The 23,631-nt window shown below is 42.8% G+C and overlaps 1 protein-coding gene across 1 annotated transcript in view; it reads right to left on the reverse strand.

Moving 5' to 3' along the window:
• The window catches only part of ADGRB1 (adhesion G protein-coupled receptor B1), a gene marked incomplete at both ends in the record, with an annotated part of 200,316 nt that overhangs the window by 159,233 nt on the left and 17,452 nt on the right, over positions 1-23,631 (reverse strand). The window lies entirely within an intron of this gene.

Consider the following 23,631-nt stretch of genomic DNA (forward strand, 5'->3'; position numbering starts at 1 on the left):
TCCCTAACGGGAGATAGATTGTGTTTCAGCTGTAAGAGAGGCCAATGGCATAATGGCAGGCATCCTGATGCCTCAGTTGAGCTGATCAATAGGACATCTGTAACCAGACACATTTAAAAGCTAATAAACTCTTTCCTTGCCCTTTTAAGATACCTTTCTTTCCTTTCCCTTAAAGATTAGGAGTGGGGCTGGAGAATGGAGAGTGCAGCTGCACATAATCTTTAGCTAGGTTTTATCTTCTTGGGGTGCTTTTTGCAACAAAATTTAAGTGCTCCAGTGTGTTATTTTATTCAGTATTTGTACGCAAAACAAAAACTAGTTATCCAAACTTCTTGCCTGTCATGAAGGAATATTCAAACAAGCATGCATTTCAGGATGTAATCTGTTATGAAGGCATTTAATCCCTAAAAATATACAGAAAAACATACTGCCTAGTCTCAGTAAAGGAAAGAGGAGTATAGTGCAGACACCTGTCTTTGGCTTGTTCATAGTTTGCTTATCAGCAGCAAGGGTTGGTATAAGATAAAAAACATCATGATTTCAAAGCTTTAACCAGAATGAGATCTCTTTATGAGGCTAGGTAACTTCCTCTCCTCATTCCTCAGTTTTCATCCCATTTGTGAGTACTAAAGAGAAGCTGGAGTAGAAGTACCAGTGCACTTACTAAATCAGCACAGGCATTTACAACCAAGACTAAGGTATTCCCCACTTTATGGTGTAGTCCTTTTTTATCAGCAGGTTGTCCCATGGTCCTGACAAATGAAATACTGCATGTTATTTATCCTGTTTATTGGCTGTCAGATAAACTTTTTGAAATCTTCCTTTTTTTCCTGGGTCTAGTCATTTGTTGTTTCAAGTGATTTGTCTTTTTTAGTGGTGCTGTAAAGAAGCAGTTAAGGGCCTATTACATGAAGTTATACCCATCCCATTTCGAGGAAGAAAAAGAAGTGCTGTGTCATGAGTAAAACATTCAGCTCTTCTGTTCGCTATGTGAAAGCATCTGGAATGGAAATGGAATGGTGTGGCTGGATAATGGCAACTGAATGAGCAACCATAGCTGTGGAATGGCTGAACTGCAGCAACAAAGAAATGAATCATAGAATCATTTAGGCTGCAAAAGGCCACTAAGATCATCCAGTAAGTCATCAAACCATTCCCACCATGCCCACTAAACCAAGTCCCTCATTGCTTCATCTACACATTTCTTGAAAACCTCCAGGGACGATGACTCCACCCCCTCTCTGGGCAGCCTGTTCCAGTTCACTACCACTCTTCAACCTTACATTTTTCTACAAAAGAACCTTGAGATTGTTTGGAGATTCAAGCGGTGGAGTACAACTGCCTTACACCCTTGACCTTAAACTCTTGACGTCTCTATTAAGGAAGTTCATCCTCTTCAATTAGCACAATTTTCAGGAGGGACACACACTGAGAAGTTGAGGGTGGAAGGAGACAAATGCTCTGGGTCCTCTGCAGATGTCACAGAGGAGAAGTATGCACAGTTTTGTCCCTGCAGTAGTTGCCTACATGTTCAGTTGCTAAGTTCAAGAATGACTCACTAAGCTGCAACCAAAGGAATGTCCCTTCATGGACTTTCCTTCTCCTAAGACATATAACCTGGTTTTCACAAAACTTCCTTGTTCTAGTGCTTTTTATATATCAAGCACGAGTTTGGAGGAGACCTCACTGATGCCAAAAAGCAAGTAAGAGGTGAAACACAATACAGAATCCCAGTGAAGCTAATGGGACATTTTGCAGATAGTCCCCTTTGCCTCTGGAGTCCTGTTTCATCAGCTTTCAATGAACTGCTGCACCCTGCTGATCGATGTGGCTTGAATTGCCATCTGTCCTTAATCCAAAAATAATGAGTCTGCTGCAACTGCTTTATGAAGGATTTTGCTTTTCAAAGGCATTGACTCCTGTGAAGGTCATATACCCAACCAGTTTCTATTTAGCAAAGTTTTGCTCAGCTGCAGTCTTGCAGGCCTGTAGATCTTTCTCATTCTGCACTTCTGCTCTTTTTAGCTGGAGTAAGCTGTGGCTTGCATTTCTAGTTCCAGAGTTTCCTACCACAATCAGAAGCCATAACTTCAATCCTATACAAGGTCTGGCTTTTATTTTTCATTTACGAGAGCAGAGCCAGCCCCTCATATGAGTTTCATGAAGCCAGCTGTTGCATATGAAGTTGAAGCTCATGAGACTGTTTCGAGTGCTCTGGAGACTGCCATTCAGGGAGGCCTTTAATCCAATTTCTAAAGAGCTTTTTGATCCTTCTCAGTCAGTTCTTATCATGATCACGTACTAAAACAAATTACTTTTCACGCTAGGCTGACCCAATGCATTCTAATTCTCCACAGTTAAATGGAGAAACTTTCAAGATGGTCAGACTCAGCTTTTAAGCTCATATTTTATATTTCTTGTTCTGAATTTTAAGTGGAGATGCCAAAATAATAGGTCTTTCCTACTGCAAAATAACAGACTGCTTCACTTAGAAGCCTCATCCAAACACCCTTGATCTTTGAGAAGATTTGCATCCCAATCTAGAGTTTATCTTTGCAGCTGACAGCTGTGATGTGTCTCAGACACCAGTCAGTCAATCATGCCTTTTAATTTAACAGCAATGCCTTAAATTAGATGCCAGGGACAACGGAAAAAAAAAACAACACAACAAACAAACAAACAAAAAAAAAAAACTAAGGAATCAACACAAGTCAATTAATAGAGCACAGGAAAAAGGTCTTTGCTGACACACTACATCTATCTCTGATTTTTTTTTTCTTCTTTAATTTAACCTCCAACATGACTCCAGCTGCAGATACTTTTGATTGGCAGCTCTCTCTTGTACTCCACAGTCCAGGACTGTGATATCTGAAAAAACATTCTGAGATTACATAAAACCATCACAGTTCTGCATGCAACATCTGGAAATACTTTTAGTGGACTTCTCATCACAGTATCCAAAGGCTTGGGAATCATCACCAGTTTGTGGCTGAGTGAAAAAAAAAATACTATTTCTTATGAAAATGAAGAGGAAAAGATGTTAAAAGAAGATTAAGAGTGAGATTGTTTTATATGTGAAAGTTAGGTATCTTATCTAAACTTCTTATACAATGGGGAAAGTCTATAGGGGTTTATAGCTACCTTCTCTTTTATGTCAGGAAGAAAACAAGTCCAGAAGGGACTATTATGAAGACAGTTTTCTATTATACAAAGCAGAAATCTTTCCCTAGAGAGCCATGCTTTCAATTTGATACTTATGTGCAAGCCAGGAAATAACACTTTCAGGAAGATGCCTCTTCTCATGCCCCACGTGATGCGGCCACATAGCAGCGCAAGTGAGTTGCTCAAGTGGTTCATTCTCTTCCCTTTCAACAATAAACCCAATATAATATGTTACACTTTCAGAGACTGTGAGCACTGATATCATAATTAACCACCCGAAGTCCCAAAAAAGCAAAATCATTCATTCTAGCACTTCTCTACAACCTTCCTCTTTCAAATCCTAAAGCTTTGGGAACAATGTAAAAGCACAAACTCCCTTCCATTTAATGATCTAGTGAGGAAAGAAAAAGAGCAGCAATGAGGGTGAAGGCAGGTGCCCCTGTCAACAGTCTGCACTGTGTGTCATGAGGTGTAGTCTAAGGTAGTCTAAGTGTCAATTTAACAAACATAAAGAATTACAGAATAGAATCAGAATTACTAAGGCTGGAAAAGACCACTGGATTATCTAATCAAAGCACTGACCCATCGCTACCATGCCTTCTAAACCACGTCCCTCAGTGTCAGATCCCCACGTTTCTCAAACACACTGGGACAGTGACTCCACCATTTCTATGGGCAGCCCATGCCTATGCCTTGCCACTCATTGTGAGAATAATTTTTTCCTAATATTATTACCTAATTTCTTATTACGCTATTCCTAATATCATATCACATCACCCAGTACAGTGAAGCATGACAGGCAGAGGCACCCTGGTAATCTACTGGTTGAAATCAGACCACACGGAATGGAAATTGCATGGAGTGTAGGCCCCAAGGGGAAGAATTCATTTCTGGTGTGAAACCAAACAAAGTGAATCATCACTAAGACACTCATAGGAATGCCATGCAAACCAATTGAGTTCATTGCCTAAAGGACTATAGGATTTGCCCAGAAAGTTGTTGGATGCCCTGTCCTTGGAGTGCTTGGAATCACTCAAGATCAGTCTGGATGGGGCTCTGTGCAATCTGATCTAGCTGTAGATGTCTCTGTTCATTGCAGGGGAGTTGGACTAAGATGGCCTTGAAGGTCCCTTCCAAGTCAAACAATTCTATGATTCTATGATTCTATGACTTATTCTCACATAGAGAAAAAGGAATGTGGGGACGAGAGTTTGGTAATTAAACAAAATTTTCAGGGTGATAATTAATGAGAAGGAGAGATCAAGGCAGATGATGTGGGAAGCACTGCAGATTTCAAGATAGACCCATCAGTCAGATGAGTAAGGGAGATTTGAGACAGAAGCATTGATCTGCACAGCCAAGATTATCCTTTCCATCCTGAATGTGTTTCCTTCTAACCAACTCTATATTTGTCATTGCTTTTTCTTGCATCCTGAGGAGAAAAGTCCAACTTATCCAGAGCATGTGATCATGTTGCTTTTGCTAAGTAGGTTCAACTGGTGGAACATGACAAACTCTAACTGTGAACATCAAAAATGTCAAGGGAAGTAACCTGAAGCATCTGGACAACAAGGTGGTTTCCAATATTTTCCCAGCCTCTTATCTTCTCCCTATCTTCAATTTTAAATCTATAAATCTCTTTCATGAAGGTCTGCTGAAAGCAGGTCACTGTGTACCATCACTGTCCAAAAAATTGCTCATATCACTCACTTTTAAATGCTAAAAAAAAAAAGTGGTGTGATTTTCAAAACGGCTAAAGCTGAAATTGATCTCTGTAATGTTCACAAGTGATTTCTGTCCTTCCAAATGAAGGCATCAAGTCCCTGTTCAGAAAAATATTTTAGGACCAGGTCAAGTCTCCCTCTGTCTGCAAATCATTTAAGGATGGAAATGAGGCCACAGTGCTCAGCTTTCAAGGAAACCTAGCACAGAGCTGTGCTTATTGCATGAATCCCTGCAAATGAAACACTAGGGATAAAGAAGGATTATTTATGTGGAAATTATGGGGAGGGTGGGTGGACAGGGAAATGAGAAAGGGAAATTTCTCCCTTTTTAGTTGGAGTTTTAGTTTGGAGCAAGAAATCAAATAAGACTGTGGAATAGTCCTCCTCTAAGGAAGCTGTAGGGGCTTCATCACTTCACTTATTTCAAAGCAGAACAGGGAAAATATCAGAGAACAGACTTGTAAGGAAAAAATCCAGCATGCACCACTGGGGAGGAATGAAATGCTTCCCCGCCTTGAACCTCTCTGATTCTGCATAAATCACATCAGAGTTGAGTTCACACACTGTTTGCTTCTTCACGTTGTTGCAGACCTTGGTGCAAAGCACAGAGAGGACATATTAGCATAGACACACGCATGCCTCTGTACAGAGATAAATATACGAACGCATTAAAATATAACCGTGTAGCCCAAGTTGACTGAAACCTTTTCTGATATGCATGTCACTGCCTGTTTGCATTAAAGTTTATTAAAATGGAAATCAAAGAAGCACTCATGAAATTTTACGCCATGTGCTGTCTAGCCTGGTCTGAAGTGCCTCAGTTTCCCCAGAGTTGTTTTCACCCTTTTGTATAAAATCCTCTCAGAACTCCAAATAAACCCATAAACACAATGACATGTTCTAACACCCAGAGCTTTGCAAGCCCAATGTAATTTTAGTTTGTTTCCTGAGCAGTATTTCCAGCTGAAAGGTTTCTATGGTCCCCAGGAACACAGTATCTCAATTCTGCATGAGCTCCAATGTATTTCTCTTTACAAGAGCCCCTGCAGGACAGGGCTATACTATTATTGCCTCTACAAGCATGAACCCAGGGGAGCTGAAAAACTAAAGGACTTGCCTGTAGAATCACAGAGAGCCTGCTGTACAACACAGACAGACATTAAATTTTCTTTATGTTATGTATCTTAAGGGAGAACAGAAAGTAAATCCACCAGAAAACCCATGCATCAAAGAATCACAACATCATGGAATAGTTGAGAATGGAAGGGATTTCTAGAGGTCATCTGGTCCAACCTCATGCTCTGGCAGGGGCAGCTACAGTAGGACAATACTGAAATGGCTTTGGAATATCAAAACTGAGTCGGGCATGTCATGGCCAGAGTGGTTTTGCCAATGAGACACCATTCTGCAGACACAACGCAAACTCCAGTGCAGCTGCCTTGGCAGTTATTCAACCAAATATTTAATGATGTTTTGATATGAACAGCCAAACCTTCTTCATACAGAGATGTCAGTAATAAGGATTTTGCCTGGAAGGGGAATAGAGGCAGCTAAAAACCACATGAAAGCAATCAATGAGTGTGAACCTCTGAGGAAAGATGGTGAACAAGAAAGCTGTCAGCAGGTATTCCTCTATTTGGTGTCCTCTCTTTTGTGGAGATGTCAGCTATACTCATCCTGCAGTTAAAAAATGCTAATCCTCCCTTCCTTGCTGGGCAAAGGCTTTACCAGCTCATCCCTTGACACATTTTTAGTGTTTTTAATTGTAGGACGGAGTAGACTTTGGGCCTGTTTTTGTGTGTAGTTTCTTTCTTATTAAGATTTCTTTTCAAGGGATGAAATAGGCAGAATAGATCGGACATGTATTGCTTGGACTACGTTAGTGCAAAACTCTAAGGGAGACAGTTGTACAGTTCTATGCTGGTGTATATCTAAAGGGTAGGATGCAGAGTGGAGAAGAGCCTGTCTGAAGAACCTGAAGTTGGGAGTCAATAAAAACTACATAGCTAAGTGGCTTATAAGATCACTTTGCTGCAAAGAGATACCCGTATACAAAACAACTCTGGGGAGAGTCACTGTCTCAACTAGATTAGTTGGGATGAGAAACTACACTGCATTGGCGAGCGTACAAGTTCACTTTCTTGGGTTGACTACACTTACTGGTGTAAGAAGTGGCATTGTAGATTAATGCCTGGGAACAGGCTGAGTGGTAGGACCACTGGATAAAATGGCAGAAGAAAATAATACTGAGCACATTTGTACTAGAGATGTTCAAGATAAGTATTATGGTATTACTGCAGCAAGAAAGATTATGAAGATGAGGGATGAGTCTTTGACTTTCTACCTTCTCAGTCAGAACCCATATACCAAATGGAGTAAAACAGAACAAGAGAACAAGCAGTGAGATGCGCAGCATCACCCTTTTCATTCCTTCCCTTCATACAGGTTCTAGGCGCCTGGCTGAACTATGGTGTGAGGTGGCAGAAGATTTCCACTCCTAATACTGACACAAATGGAACTATGTTGGTAAGGCATTTTCCTTCTAGACGTAAAATTCTCCAAGGTATTAAGAAAAAAATGTTCAGACACTGCATGACAGGAAAGATCAGATTTAACTGAAGCTCCGAAGTTTCTATTGGGATGCATCTTTGGTCCGGGAAGACATTGCACGGAGCTCACACTTGATTAATAAATATTGGAATTGCTAAAGAAAGTATTAAAAATTAGAGCCACTGCATAACATATATTGACCAATCTATCTCGATGTGCAAACACAGACTGCAGAGAAATAGAAGCTTTCACCTTCCCACAAATATCTGAGCTCCATGCCGGTCTACCAAGCTACTTCCAGAGCACTTCAAATCCTGCTGCATGCTATTTTCCTAAACAAGTCTTTCCCTCATCTCTGGCATGCGTATTACAACAGGCTATTTGGTAGGTGGTCAGGTTTTAGGAATCACAAACCTTGAAATTACCCAATAATTCTGTCACTCTCTGGTCTTTGCAAAGCCTCACTGCTTCATCTGATACTGAATAGTCAGTGTTTGCATTCTGCTTGCTATTAGCCTGTGTTCTTCTGATGACTATTTGAGAACTATTGGATGCTCAAATTAATAAGAATATTTTGGAAATGGTGAAACTTGGTTTTATGAATCTACCACTGTCAAAAGTAGGAAATAAGAAAGGGAGGTACAAGCAGATCAATCTGACTGCAGATGAATCTATGGACAACTAGGACCTCAGTGTACAATCCAACAGGAAGGCAAAGGTATGTCTAAGAAGTACATCAGAAATACCCAAATCACATGCTGCCACTACACTGCTTCATTATAGTTTAAGTAGCCAGTGGCAGCAGTTCTGTATCTGGGTGCTGTAGGTGTCCCTGTTCATTGCAGGAGAGTTGGACTAGATGATCTTTAAAGGTCCCTTTCAACTCAAACAATTCTATGATTCTGTGATTCCATGATTCTAATCTACGGTATGCTAAGCCTAGCCTTGATGCCAACAAGCTTTAACCAACAGAAATCAAGGAGAATCCTATCAAAAATGGTTCTTATAAAATTCCTTGTTCTGGGAGAGGATCTGCTCAAGGAAAGAAAGGCACAGTAGTAAGCAAGTGTAGCAGTATCACTGTCAGAGTATTAATTATGTCAACACAGACGCTGAGAAGATGCCAGGAGGTCTCAGCCTTTACCTAAGCATTAGTAAATGATGTATATTTTTTTCTTCTTAATTGCCATTTATATTCCAGCAGTGTTGAAGGGCCTTGAATACAGTGAAAGCTGTCCTGGGATTGGCTCACTGTGAACAAAACTTGATCCTAATATCTTGCATTAGGTAGCACCTAATGCTGCCGTGATTGGTACTACAGAGTGAGTTATATGGGTGTGCATAGGGAGAGAAGTGTATAATAACTCTTATAATAAGAGTATAATAACAGACACAGAGATTCAGACTACTTTACAAATTATTGACCAAATGTAAACGTGACCTGGAACATCTTCTATATGAGGAAAGGCTGTGTAACATGGGACTGTTCAGCCAGGGGAAAAGAAGACTGAGGGGAGATCTTTCAAATGATTATAAATATCTAAAAAGAGGTGAGAGGCAAATGGATGAGGCCAGGCTCTTCTTGGTGGTGGGTAGTGACAGGACAAGGAGTAATGGCCTAAAACTTGAACATAGGAAGTTCTTTATTAACACATGGAAGAATTTCTTTACAGTAAGGATGACAGAGAACTGGAAGAGATTGCCCAGAGAGGTAATGGAGTCTCCTTTTATGGAGATATTCAAGATCTGGCTGGATGCTTAACTGTGCCACCTCTTGTATGGTACTTGCTTTAGCAAGGGGGTTGGATTCGATTATCTCTTGAGGTCCTTTCCAGCACCTGCAATTCTGTGATTCTGAGATTAAGCATCACATGCGTTAACTTTTCTTTTTCTGTGAGAAAATGCAGACAAACATCTATGATCTATAACACTGTTTGCACAAATGGCTGGACCCTGATCAGACCACGGATATTATTTTTCTTCCTTCCAAAACATGACCCAACATTGAGTGGAAATGAATCCACTTAAGAATATGGAGACTAGCAGAAGAAAATTTCTCTCTTTTTTTCCATTCTCACCACTGGTGCACAGAGCAGTCAAGAGTGGTTAGATTATTATTAACTGATAGTGATGGAGTGTTTAGGATAGAGAGCCAGCATACAAGCCTTTTTTTTCTTTTCTCTAAGAATTCATGAACCTAGAAATATGTCTAAACTCAGACAGCTAGCCACATGAATACAACCTCAGGAATGATGTTCAGTCCACATCTCCACTCCTCTTTTCTGAACACATTTCTGAAGCTTTCATAAATGTGATCCCCATGGCACAAAACGAGAATGGTGGGCAACTTGAGAGTGCAGTTTCCTGCACTCCCCAGACCAGTACCTGCTAGACTCCAATCTCTCAGAATGGTATTATCTCATAATTTCTCTCTTCCTTCTGGTAAATACAATCCAAAAAAACTCCCCTGGAAATACTGAGTTCTTGTCCAGCAATTTTCAAGTAGCACAAGGTAAGCAACAGCCAACAATTATACCTACTGATTACAAGTGACTGCTGTCTGAAGAGTTGTGTTCTATTCTATTTTCCTTTGTGGCCATCCAAGATGATCTGTGATAGCCAAAAATAAAAATTCCAGGTGAGAGACAGATCAGTATTGTGTGGTTTCAGGTGATCCCCAAATGTCTCAGGTTGGATATGTCTTTTCTGAGCACATTAGTATAAGCCAAGAGCAACATCTACTGGCCAAGTTGTTTAGTGAGATCAAGTGTAGATCCGGCACAGCCCACACACTTTACAGGCCACAATGCACCTGTGAGACATTTTCAGCTAGCATCTAAACACAGCTAGTTAGCACCAGCACTTACTAGCGGTGTAAATTGTCTCCAATGCAAATATCTCAGCTCTTCACACCTAGGCTTAGCTCAGATGCGTAATTTAGAATGCAGTTCAAGTTCACTGTGTCCCAGGTATCCTGGTAGTAAGCAAATATCAGTGTATCTCCACTTAGAATCATAGAATCATAGAATGGCTTGGATTGGAAGGGACCTCAAGTATCATCAAGTTCCAGATGCTCTGCTGCAGTAAGGGTTGCCAGTCGTTAGATTAAGCACTGGATCAAGCTGCCCAAGGCCCCATCCAACCTGGTCTTGAGCGTCTCCACAGACAGGGCACCCACAACCTCCCTGGGCAGCCTGTTCCAGCACCTCACCATTCTCTCAGTGAAAAACTTTCCCCTGATGTCTAATCTAAATCTTCCTTCCTTTAGTTCAAAATCATTCCCCCTACTTCAATCATTATCTACTTGTGCAAAAAGTTGATTTTCCTCCTGTTCATAATCTCCTTTTAAATATTAGAAGGCTGTGACATATCCTTGCTTCCATTGCCTGTACTTGCCCTACTCTTCCCTCAGTTTAACCAGCAGGTCCTTGCCAAGCCATGATGGTTTCCAGCCTCCCCTGCCTGCTATCTTATTCTGAGGGATTAGAGAGCTCTTGTGCTCTCAGAATGGCATCCTTAAAGAGTAGCCAGCTTTGTTCCACTCCTTTGTCTTTAAGCTTCCTAGGAGATCTCATCCAAAAATTCCTTAAACAGCTGAAGATTAGTCTCTTGAATTTCAGGGTCCAGACTTCACTCTGCCAGGCCCACATTCTGCAAGGTCATGTACTCAACCAGGGCATGGCCACTGCCTCAGATCTTAGTGTCTTTAATGATCTCCTCTGCAACGGTGAGCATCAGGTCCAGCAATGCTTCACCTCTGGCCAGTCTGTTCAATACTTGAACCAGAAAGCTAACATCAAAGGGCTCCAGGAATCTCCTAGATCACTTGCAGCTCACTGCTTTTTACCAGCAGATATCCAGGTAGTTGAAATCACCCAACAGGATAAAACATGCAAACATGGCACTACTGCAGATGAAGCAAGGACTTGTCGACAGGCTTCCCTTGATTAAATGGCCTGTGGTAGACCTCGACCACCAGCTGACTTTTATTGATCCCATCCCTAATCTTAACCCACAGGCTCTCATCCTGTTCCTGACTGTTTCTCAGAGAGAGCACCTCACAGTCTATCCACCTTTTAACACAGAGGGCGAATCCCCCTGTGCCTCCTATTTTGTCTACCCATCTTCACAGCACAGTGCTTCTTACAGGTTTTGTAAATGATGCCCGGTAGAATCAATAAATGGCTTGACTTATAAAGGATCTTAAAAAATCATTTAGTTCCAACTCTACTGAAGTTGCAGGAAATTACTGGTGGGGGTATTCACGTAGCCTAACTATAGATACTGAAATTTAAATTTCCAAATCCGAAGACAAATTATTACTTTAAAGGTGGATTGCAGGGAAAGAGGGTAGGAGAGGCTTCACTTTCCAAAAGGGTCTGTCTAGATTTTGTTAAATTCAGTTTTATTGGCAGATCTTGTTTCCCCTCACCCTTAGCCTCTCCATTCACAATGCAGAGTGTGGAACGTGTGTCTATCACAGAGAAAAATTGGCATAGCTGCACCCAAAAAATAGAAGCAAAGAAGACTATGAGTTCACCTTATTAGGATGACTGAGTCTGAAACTCATTATTAATGGGCATAACTTATACCTCCATCTCTGCAGCCTACAGGACAAGGCCATTAGGGCATTGATGGGTGAACAGAGCTCTAAGGAACTCCAAATCAATTACATATAAAATACAGTTTCCTATCCTCAGGAGAGCCTCTTCTCCCTTCTCAGCAAGATTTAAGTGGAAGAAAGGGTGAAGTAGCTTGATCTATCTCTTCTGAGCTCACTATAAGATCACATATAGTTCCCCAAAGCATTGCTAGAGTGGGCAGCAACTCACTCAATTTTAGAAGTCTATGATACAGATATGTCATTTGAGCCACAAATTCTCCTCATAATGGAGCAAATAAGCACTCTTAGGATGTAGACTATATATTTCACCATCCTGCTTTAGGGTAAAATGATTCTCACCCAAGAATTGCCCATTTTTCTCTATTCGTGGTAGAAGGAGACCCGATGACCATTTCTGATACTGAGGATGTCACTTGGTCAGTGAAATCCTGTTCTCAGAGCACAGAGAAGCAAGAGATGGCAGAGAAGCAGAAGTGGTTAAAATGAAGAGGAACCAAGAAACTGAAATGGATTAAAATGAGTGAGGAAGATGCAGGCAGGTGGTGAATTTGCTCTGCATAGGCATTGCCTGCTGACTCATAACCACATCACAGAATCACAGAATCACAGAATTGTAGGGGTTGGAAGGGACCTCCAGAGATCATCGAGTCCAACCCCCCTGCCAAAGCAGGTTCCCTACACCAGGTCGCACAGGTAGGCATCCAGGCAGGTCTTGAACATCTCCAGAGAAGGAGACTCCACCACCTCCCTGGGCAGCCTGTTCCAGTGCTCTGTCACCCTCACTGTAAAGAAGTTCTTGCGCATGTTTGTGCGGAACTTCCTATGCTCCAGTTTCCAGCCGTTTCCCCTTGTCCTGTCTCCACTCACCACTGAAAACAGTCTGGCCTCGCCATTCTGCCCCCCACACCTCAGATATTTATAGACCTGGATCAGGTCCCCTCTCAGTCTTCTCTTCTCAAGGCTGAACAGACCCAGTTCACTCAGCCTTTCCTCATAGGAGAGATGCTCCAGGCCCTTCACCATCTTCGTGGCCCTCCGCTGGACTCTTTCCAAGAGATCCTTGTCTTTTTTGTACTGGGGAGCCCAGAACTGGACGCAGTACTCCAGATGAGGCCTCACCAGGGCAGAGTAGAGGGGGAGGATCACCTCCCTCGACCTGCTGGACACGCTCTTTTTAATGCACCCCAGTAAGCCATTGGCCTTTTTGGCCACAAGGGCACACTGCTGGCTCATGGCCAACCTGTCATCCACCAGGACACCCAGGACCCTTTCCGCAGAGCTCCCCTCCAGCAGGTCATCCCCCAACCTGTACCAGTGCATGGAATTATTCCTCCCCAGATGCAAGACTCTACACTTGCTTTTGTTAAACCTCATCCGTTTTTTTTCTGCCCAGCTCTCCAACCTATCCAGGTCTTGCTGAACGGCAACACAGCCTTCAGGCGTGTCAGCCAATCCTCCCAACTTCGTATCATCAGCAAACTTGCTGAGGGTGGCCATTATCCCCTCATCAAGGTCATTGATGAAGATGTTGAACAAGACCGGACCCAGCACAGACCCCTGAGGAACACCGCTAGTTACAGGCCTCCAACCGGACTCTGCACCACCAACAACGACCCTCTGCACTCTGCCAGTCAGCCAGTTCTCAACCCACTGTCCATTTGTCTCAATCCAACTGTCCATTTGGCAATGCCTCCTTTCTGGACATGATGTCCAGGTGTTCCCTGCAGACAAGACTAAAGCCACAAGTTCTGAGGTCTGCCATGCCCTTCTGAAAGGTAGGGATCAGCATTATTTAATAATTCAGGTGAGACTTGCTATAAGTCTGGTGCATGATCTCAGAAGAGTCATCTTCTCTCCACCTCTGCTCCTTATGACAAGGGGAGTCTCTGACCATGACAGGGAATATAATGACAATGGTAGCTTTTTTTCTCTTGTTGTCTATGATTTATAGGAACAGATCTCACGTGGAAGCAGTGTTGTGTATGTTTTACTGGGCCTGGTGTAGCCAAACCCATCAGATCCCTCTTTGCCAACTTCAGCCAGAAAGAAGTCATAACAAAGTCTCTTTTGATAGGCACTGCATTTGCAGAAAAGACAGAAAGGGTCCTCTTGTATCTAACAAACAAAACAAAACAAAACAAAACAAAACAAAACAAAAAAAAACCACCAAAAACAAACAGAAATAAAAACTGCTCCAGGCTACAGAATCATTTAGATCTGGGTTCAGCTCCACGCTTCCCAGTTGGCTCTTTTTTCCAGATAATAGGTTGAATGAAAAAGCTTCATCTAAGCAGATGGGATGGTAGAGGTTTTCCAATCCCTGGCTGTGCAGGCACATGAGGATACATGAGGGTAATATGTGAGTAGAGGTCAAATAAAGAATTGAACATAAACCCAAGACAGGAGGGGCACTAACCTAAACAGAAAGGTTGAGGTCTTGTGTCTCCTTGAATAATGCAAGGAGCAAAATATCCTGTTACTAGCCTAGGGAGCAGACAATTAAAACACTACTTGAAGCAAATGTCTCCTGACTCTAGCTCAGAATTTCAATTAGTCTGGAAAGTCTTATTGCACTTAAGTGCAGGTTAGTGACATTTCAGAGAGGAGAGATTGATTGGGAGCCGGTTTACAGCTCAGCCAGTGGGGATCATGTCTAAAGGCCTGTCCTTAAAAAACAATGTGTGATCTCTGCATGGCATTTTCCTTGTTTAGCTCTTTCATGTCTCCTATGAGAATGAATAATCCCAGAAGCCAGAGCTATGTCCCTTCCTTTCAAACACTGCCTTATTTTCTTTCTCATTTTCCTCTCATCTCTTCGTTCTGTTGATTTTTTTTGCATTTTCTTTCAGCATCCTTAGGCATCCAAGCAGTATTTCCTGTGCTTTTTTAGTTCCTCTTCAAGTTTCTAACCTTTTCTTGTCTCAAGAATTCATCTCTTTCATCCAAGAAACTCTTCTTCTGGCTTTGCAAAACCACATAAATCAGGAAAGCATCTTCCACTTTTTGTCTGTGATGGACAGTGACTTCTGTGTCACTGGATTTGGCAAAGCTCACAAAGAAGATGAGAGTCCTACCATAGCAATATCACAGCAGTATCAGACAAATTACACTGGTAAGTATAATCAGCCTCTTTTCATCTGAGGGGAAATACCCTCAGCCAGTTAAAAAAATGTATGAAATATGGAAGACACCAAGGAAACAACAACTGCTGTGCTCAGGCACAACTGTCCAATAGGACCCTCTGGAGGGCCCTGCTGTGCCTAGATGTGCCTAAAATAACTACAATTCTGGGGATACATGCATAAAATAGGAGGCAAACAGAAAAATGGCTACTAAGAAAGCTTTAGGAAAATTAACTTCCTTACATCAATAGCATGTTGATGGACAAACCTACTGCACGCTGTACTTAAGAATTATCTTCTGCTCAGAGGTGGTGACTTTAACCATCATCAATGGAATTTTTTGCCTGAAAAACTGATAAATTAATTTCTGGATCCACAGACACTTTGGTACTGGCAGTGACCTGTGATGAGATGTTCCATAGCTTCTTGATGCACTGTCTTGGCATGCTAGGCTTGCCTACAAATTAAAGAGCCCTGTTGAAAGGCAGTATATATTACCTCAGTTGGTCAGTCAGCTGTCTACAAGAATTCTAGTTGACCTGGAGACAGACTGCAAAGATAAAGCTTTTACAATGGCTGTTTTAATTGCACCCCTTCTGCAGCCACTATGGAGAGCACAGCAGTATGTGTTGGGTTTGCGGGGGAAGAGAGGCTGCATGTCTCTGGTGGGCAGAGACCCAATGTCTGCGAGAAACTCCTATAACACAGAGACTCTCAGAATCAATTTTCACTCTTTCAGTTTTCTCTATGGTCTCCAAAGATGCTTTTGCACATAATATCTGTATATAAGCATGTGTGTATCAGGAAAATGTGATTAAATATGAATATTCTTTTTTTTTTTTTTTTTTTTTTTTAATTTCCTTTCTGTTATGTGACCAAGTGCTCCTGGATAAAACTGCCGTCGTTCACCCCCTCACTACAGTCATCTCTCAGGCACAGATTTCCATCAAAAAAGAGGTGACAGAATCATACAATCATTAAGGTTGGAAAAGACCACTGAGATTATCTAGTTCAACTGTCAGCCTATCACTACCATGTCCACTAAGCCATGTTCCTCACTGCCACATTTCTCGAACACCTAAAGGGACAGTGACTCCACCACTTTCCTGATCAGTCTGTTCCAATGCATTCCCACTCTTTCTGAAAAGAAGTTTTTCCTAATATCTAGCCTGAACATTCTCAGATGCAATTCAAGGTCACTACCTCTTATCCTAGAACTAGGCAGAAGATTTCTCCTCCAGAAGCACACTCTGCTTCACAAATTAAATCATGCTTTCTCTGCTATGGTCCCATCCACTGCCCATATTTGTTTTGTAGATCCTTCCCATCTGTTTCTATGGAGGGTAGTGCCACCTAAGTGCCTCTAACCTCAGATATGGCCAGAAGATTTAGCAAAAGCCTTTCCAAAAAAACATTTGGGAATGCACTTGATTGTACTGAAAGGTAAATATCTGCCAAAGATGACCTTGCTATGTCCTTTGGAGATCTGTGCACATAGAGGTTATATTACTCTTGCTCTCTGCTTGGGAGCACAGAAACATAGCATGATTCTTTTATTTTTTCTTTCTTCAAAACGGTATTCTCTACTCCCCTGATCAGCTTTGAGGAAGGCTTCATTGTAAGAGGAAAGCCCGTGTCATATCATTGCTCATCTTTTCCCCCAGAGCCACTCATGGGTCACATGAACCAAAATCACTCAGAAACAGCCCTTGACCCTTGAAAGCATCCTGGAGGTCTTCAAACACCCCTTCAACAGATTGCTCCTCTTCACATCAATGGAGTAAGATGGATTGAAGGGGGATCTAGGGGGTTATTTTTTCTATGAATTATTTAGACTAGCTGGGTAATATTTCATTTTACCCTGGCCTTGTTTTACGCTTGTAATTTTTAATTCTAATAATTCCACCTCTAGCAAGCAGAGACTCCTGAGAGCACTAGATTATGTCTCAGTGGGCACACTCTCGAATGCATAAATAACCTCTCTGCTGACAGCACAAGAGGACAGGCTGGGCTTTCAGTGACGTTTCTTCCCCATCCCCCCTCCGAAGTTCTCTTAAAGGAATCTTTATCTATGTGCAGCTATTCTGCAGCATACTTCTGTTTTGTAGCAAAAGCACTATTTAAATGCAAATGTTGACTTTTTGCCAAGAACTGGAGGGAAAATACTCGGTCTAATGATATCCTTCCAAAAGAACAACTGGTGCTGTTTTAAAAGGAACCGCATCAGAAGGAGTCAGGATTTTGGTTCTTTGCTCTCCTGAACGCTTCTGCCAGTGCCTTCCTCTGCCCTTTGAAGACATGCTTCTATCATACATTTGCAAGGAAAAAAAAAAGAAAAAAAAAAGGTGCATTTTATAGTACGTAGTACATATAGACATATTTAAACAGGCTGAACTCAAAGTCTTTTGCTCAGATTCTTCCTTCCCAATCTTCCCAAAGAGATCCAGCCACTAGTCACTCACTCCAGTTCAAAATGTTCACTTTCTCCCTCCTCTGTTTCAGGACAGATGTTCCAGGTGTTAAATGTCTGGGTGACAGTGTCAGTAAGGTAGCTGTTCATACTTGTGTAGGAGGGAAAGTGGAGATTCAGACTCAGGATCTGGTGTGAAGGAGAGACAGGGTGAGTGAGAAAGGGAAAAAGTGTCTGGACCAGGATGGCTCATTTTGTTTACTCTTCTGTACCATTTGTCTCTGTTCTAGTGCTAATTATGATTTAGAACCCAAATTAGGAAATTATTGCAAAGGTAAATAGCTCAATAATGCTGAAAAGTTAACAAAGTGGTGCTAAACAGGGAGAGGGAAACAACACAAATACCCAACAAATACTCCCTCAGAAGTGGCTTCATCCACAACCATAAGGCTTGCATCAAACATCCTGAGTTTCAATACATGTCTTATGCTCCCAACAGTAAGGCTTTGTGTAAGAGAAGGAAGAACTTAATGAAGCCATGACTTGTCCTCAACCCACACACGCAGGTCACCAGGACCAGATAAGGCAGAGGAATTGCATGGGGATATCACATCTTGCCTTGAATGGAGAGTGTTGGGAAGAGGATGGATGTGATGGATGACTTGTCAACTACGAGAGCTGTATCACAAGCTGGGGACAAAACACAGGGCAGCACAAGCTGTCTTCAGTCTGTGTGATGCACCTCAGCCATAACAGCTTCCCAAAGCCATCCCCTCTGTGTTGCTCAGGGCTTTGCAGGCTGCTGAGTTTCCCTCTGCTTTTATCTGATGTGGTTCAGTTACCAAGGAGACAACGATCTGTAAAGGGGAACCTTTGTGACATCCAGGGGAGGAAAGTCAATGCAGATCACTCAGGGGATGAGAAATGCCTTGAGCTCAGAGCTTAGGAGTGAGGAAGCATGTGCCCTGGCCCATGTGAGGTATCCCAGGCAGGCTACTGTCTAAAAGCTTGCAAAGCACTTTTTGAAATGAAATCAAATCCAACTGTGAGTTGAGAAAGAGTCTGCCTTTTCTCAGCATCATTTGGATATTCATGTCCAATGAGAAACACAACTTATTAAAGTTAGAAATTCTTTGTTGGTCTGATTCAGTGGCCTACAAATTGTTGGTAGTTAGGTCCAATGGCTCAAGACTCATGGCACTGGTAAAAAAGCCACCAGGACCCATGTTGCTCCTGCTGTCCATTTGTTCCCAATGAGCCCATACATGCAAACAAAATCTCAGCATCCTCTGCTCAACATCATCGAGCTGTAACACTGGATGAGAAATGGACCCCTTGCATAACGTCACTTCACTCCCAGTGAACCAACAGGCAATAATTCTCCTTGAATCAGAGCTAATAACTTAGAGTGGGGTAGGAAGTTTTAGTAGCTGTCCTCCAGTATCCACAGTCTGCTTTTTTTCCCTCACTTTTCATGGCCCAGGTGTCCTTCACCCTGCCTAGATATTTTTTCAGACTTGGCTGGAATTGAGAGGTGCAGCATGAAGGGGATGCTGTGCCGCACTGAAGGTCAGAAGAGACACATCTCCAAACACATGACTTGTTGAGGACAAATAAACCCTCGACTGGAGCACTGCAGCTCTTGTTATTCCTGACTTGTCTTTAGCAATCACTTGCTGCAAAGCACAGGAAAGCACTGAGCCAGCACAATCCTGTTCCTTCTTTTCTGCTGTAACACAGCAGCTTGGAAAAGCTCCCTCCAATAGGCAGAGCCACCGGCAGATGGGGTACTTCTTCCCAATCTTCACCTGATGATCAAATTATAACCTTGAAAGATGAGCGCTGAGGGACCTTGTTAACTAGCAGGAGATTGTTTAGTGAGCGCCTGCAGAAGTGGATTAAAAACCAATAACTCACAGGAAGGCCCTTCCTCTAGCAGCTAGGAAAGAGGGAAAAAATATTTCAGTCCTATATATTCTCTTCTCCTGGGGAAGGCTCCATAGCTGAAATGTCAGATTTAATTTCTTTCCAACATGGATTTTGCAAATAACTCCTTTGCTTCTTTTTAAGTTCAGCGGCTAATATGTCGGAGCACTGACAGTCTGCAGCAATGATTTAATGGCAGAGAAAATATGCTTCTCCTGTGTCGCCTTTTAAAAGCACTCAGCACAAAGGAGACTGTAAAGGAAGACGCACTCCAGATGTAGTGACCCCACAACAGGTAGCCAGGGTTGCCCAAGCCATAGCTGTCCCCCCTTCCTCCTCTTTGTATTGACAGACATAGGAAAGCAGGGCAGGGATGGGATTATCATGAGCGAACATAGCATTTAACCAGCCAGGAGAAATCAATATCCCTTTAAATCTGAATTTCTGTTTTTAACAGATTTCAAAGGGAGACATGAGCTCTGAGAGTGCTAGCAGTGTAGCAATGAGCCAGCATAGTGAACATGTTCGATTAGCAGATTTTGTACCCTTTTGTAATCACCCCAAATACCCACAGTACATGGGAATAGACCTTCTGGACAGGATGTGGTGGTCCCCCTTTGTTTATGAGAAACAGATTTATTAGGGCTGGACAGAGTTGCATATCTTGCTCAAGAAATGGACCGACCTGCACCAAGGTGTTTTATTCTGGTTCTGGTTCATAGAAACATAGAACCATAGAATCATTAAAGTTGGAATAGGCCTTTAAGTTCATGTAGTCCAACCATCACCCTATTACTACCATACCACTAAACCATGTCACTTAGTGCCACATCTACCCTTCTTTTGTAAACCTCCAGAGATGGTGACTCCACCACCTCCCTGGGGAGCCTGATCCAATACCTCACCACTCTTTCTGAGATGATATTTTCCCTGATATCCAACCTGAACCTCATCTGGCTCAACTTAAGGCCATTATCTCTCGTCCTGCTGCTGTTACCCAGGGAAGAAGTCTGACCCCACCTCACTGCAGCCTCTTTTCAGGGAATTAGAAAGGAATAAGGTCTCCCCTAAGCCTATTCTTCTCCAGGCGAAACAATCTCAGTTCCCTTTCCTTGTAAGACTTGGGCTCCAGGCCCTTCACCAGTTTCCAGTTTCACTGTCCTTTTTCGGATGCATTGTGATTATATGATTGTGATTGCTGAATCTTGACAGATCAACTTAGAAATGGTTGGAGCCAGTAGCACAGCTTATTTCAGATTGATTTGGAGCTAGACCATAGGATGCGAACAAGGGTTCTATAAATAACAAACAAGACTGGTTTTTTTTCACTAACTGTATCTATCTATGGTTCTCAGAGCAGCCATATAGTGCAGCTGTGATGAAAGGAGGCCTATAAAGCTTATTTTCCCCAGCACAAAATTTCAGCTGATTCTGATGCGTAACACACCAACTGCCAACTTGAACAACAGTGTAGGAAAACCACGCTCCAGCAGAAGTTACCCCATGCCTTTGGAACACTGAGCAATCAGGATCTCCAGTACAATTTTCCAACACCTGCTTGACCCCGTTGTGCTGAGAGTTTGCTCAAGAGCAAGAAAAAAAAAAGGGACGGGGATGTGTGCAATATTATCTAATGACCAGAAAGGTCAAGTCTTCATCAAAGAACAGGGCAGAGATGTTTCATCAGAACATTTTATAGTAAGGGTTCCCTGAAACACTAACCTTTAGCTAGTTAAAATATTTTCAGATCCAATTGCTGTGTTTTTGCATGAAAGAAGAAAAAGTTAAAACCAAATGCTCTTTGTGAAACATTCCCACTAGACCTCTTTTGAGAAGAACAGGAAGACAAGAAATGGGAGTGTGTCCCCGCTGGGGGAATTTTGAGGGAATTTTTTAGAGAAAAACAATCAGGTAGCAAATTTTATACCATTTTCTTTGAATGCGTGGAAGTATTTCCCCATGTTTACTTGGATTTCTGGTGCCCTGAGAATGGCTTATGGCAGCCTCCAGCTCCCTGAGGCTGAAGGACAGCAGATTCCTTTAAAAATCACACAATCATAGAATTTCCTGAACTGGAAGTGGAACATCCAGTGAACAAGTGGAACATGAGGAACATTGAGTCCATCACCTGGTTCCACACAGGATCACCCAAAATCCAAACCCTATGTCTGAGTGCTCCTTGCAGCTTGAGGTCATGCCCACTGGCCTGGAGAGCCCGTTCCATGCCCCCCACCCTCTGATGAAGAACCTCCTCCTAACCCCCACCTGACCCCCTCTTCTGACACATCTCCATGCTGTCCCCTTGGGTCCTCTTGCTGTAACCAGTGAGCAGAAATTAGGTAGCCAGCTGCCAGCCACCTGGGTGAGCTGTAGGTCTTAAGCCACTATGAGGCAGCTGTAGGCTGCCATGAGGGGGCTCCCTGAGGCCACCATGAGGCCTCCCTTCATTCTCCTCTTCTCTGTGCTGAACAACCCTAGGGACCAAGAAAACTCCTCATACATCTTGCTCTCCAGAACTTTCCCCATCTTCCTAGCCTTCCTTTGAATGATCTCAAATAGTTCCATGTCCTTCTTATATTGTGGTGCCCCAAACTGCACCCAGTGCTTGAGGTGAGGCTGCACAGTGCAGAGCAGAGCGAGACAATCCTTTTTCTCCTTCATCCTCAGAGAACACCTCCACTATGCCTGAATGGAAAAGCAGGCATGGATGAATAGATGGATATTGCGAGTGAGAAAAAGATAAAATGAAAGGAGAAAATGAAAGAAATCAAGAAAGGAAGAGCCCATCAATGGTGGCAGGAGCAGCTGCCTTTGCAGATCTCCGGCTGAAATACTTGTCTTCTGTTTGCCTGCATCTTCCAGAGTGAGAGCAGCATCTGCTTGCAGGAACGCAGCACAGCCGAGCAGAAAAAAAGGTCAACTGCTTTCCCTGCATTCCCCTCTAGGTTGGAAGCAGGGAGAGCTGTCTCTGGCACCGCACGGTACCTCAGAGCTTCTTTGGTCTCATCCTCTTCTCTGATGAATATTCCACTGGGCCACATGAGGACACAAAGGCAAAGACCCCTCCAGGCCAGTGTGTAGCGCAAGAAAGCAAAAGAGAGACGAGCTGCACGCTCCTATTCACCCTGTCTCCTGGAGAAAAAGAAATCCAACCAGTCAGTCCCTTCCCCATGACCTGAGCTCACCCTCGGGTCTGAGAAACCTTATGGGTTGTGACACAGGAGATGAGGATGCTGAGAACCTGGAGGTGACACTGCATAAGTTCAGTGTCCTTTCAGGAGTATGCAGTTTTTTCCTGCTCTGTTGACTCCATGTAACAACCTCATTGCTTTCGTATCCTGACTGTGTTTAACGATATTTTTAAGATGTGGTGTTCAGGAGTCCAGAGCAAAACCCCACAAACATATTGACCTGATATGGTCACAGTAGAGATTTGGACCCTTCCGCTATCTCCAGGCCTCACAGGGTGACCACAGTGATGAATATACACCCTCAGACCTGGCTTTCACACACAGGCCCAGCCTCCAGCTCCTTCATTGCTCCATCTTTTTGCAGCCACTGCCAACCATCCTGCCCTGTTCACTGTAGTCTGCCTCTGCAGTAGCATCATAGTTGTCCTTTCCCTGCACGTCCGGAGCTGCATTAATTCCTTAGAGCCCTCCAAACGGTAGAAAATTGGAGATCCATCTCTAAATGGCCTCCAGATCTCAGCTACTCCCAGGTCACCAGTAGGTGAAGACCTTCTAGCTGGTCATAGATTGCGTGGCCACTTGCTAAGTTCATGCCATAGAATCATAGAATTGTGAAATCATAGAATGGATTGGGTTGGAAAGGACCTTAGAGATAATGTAGTTACACCCCCCCTGCCATGGGGAGGGTTGTCATCCATTAGATTAGGCTGCCCACCCAACCTGGCCTTTGAATGTCTCCACAGATGGAGCATCCACAATTTCTCTGGACCTATTCCAGGACTTTGCCACTCTCTGAGTAATGAATTTCTTCCTAACATCTAACCTAAATCTACTCTGTTATAGTTTGAAGCCATTCTCCTTTGTCCTGTCATTATCTGTCCATGTAAAAAGTCACTTCCTCTTCTGCTTATATGCTTCCTTC

This window comes from Tetrao urogallus (genome assembly GCF_951394365.1).
Source record: "Tetrao urogallus genome assembly, chromosome: 3".
Lineage (NCBI taxonomy): Eukaryota > Metazoa > Chordata > Aves > Galliformes > Phasianidae > Tetrao > Tetrao urogallus.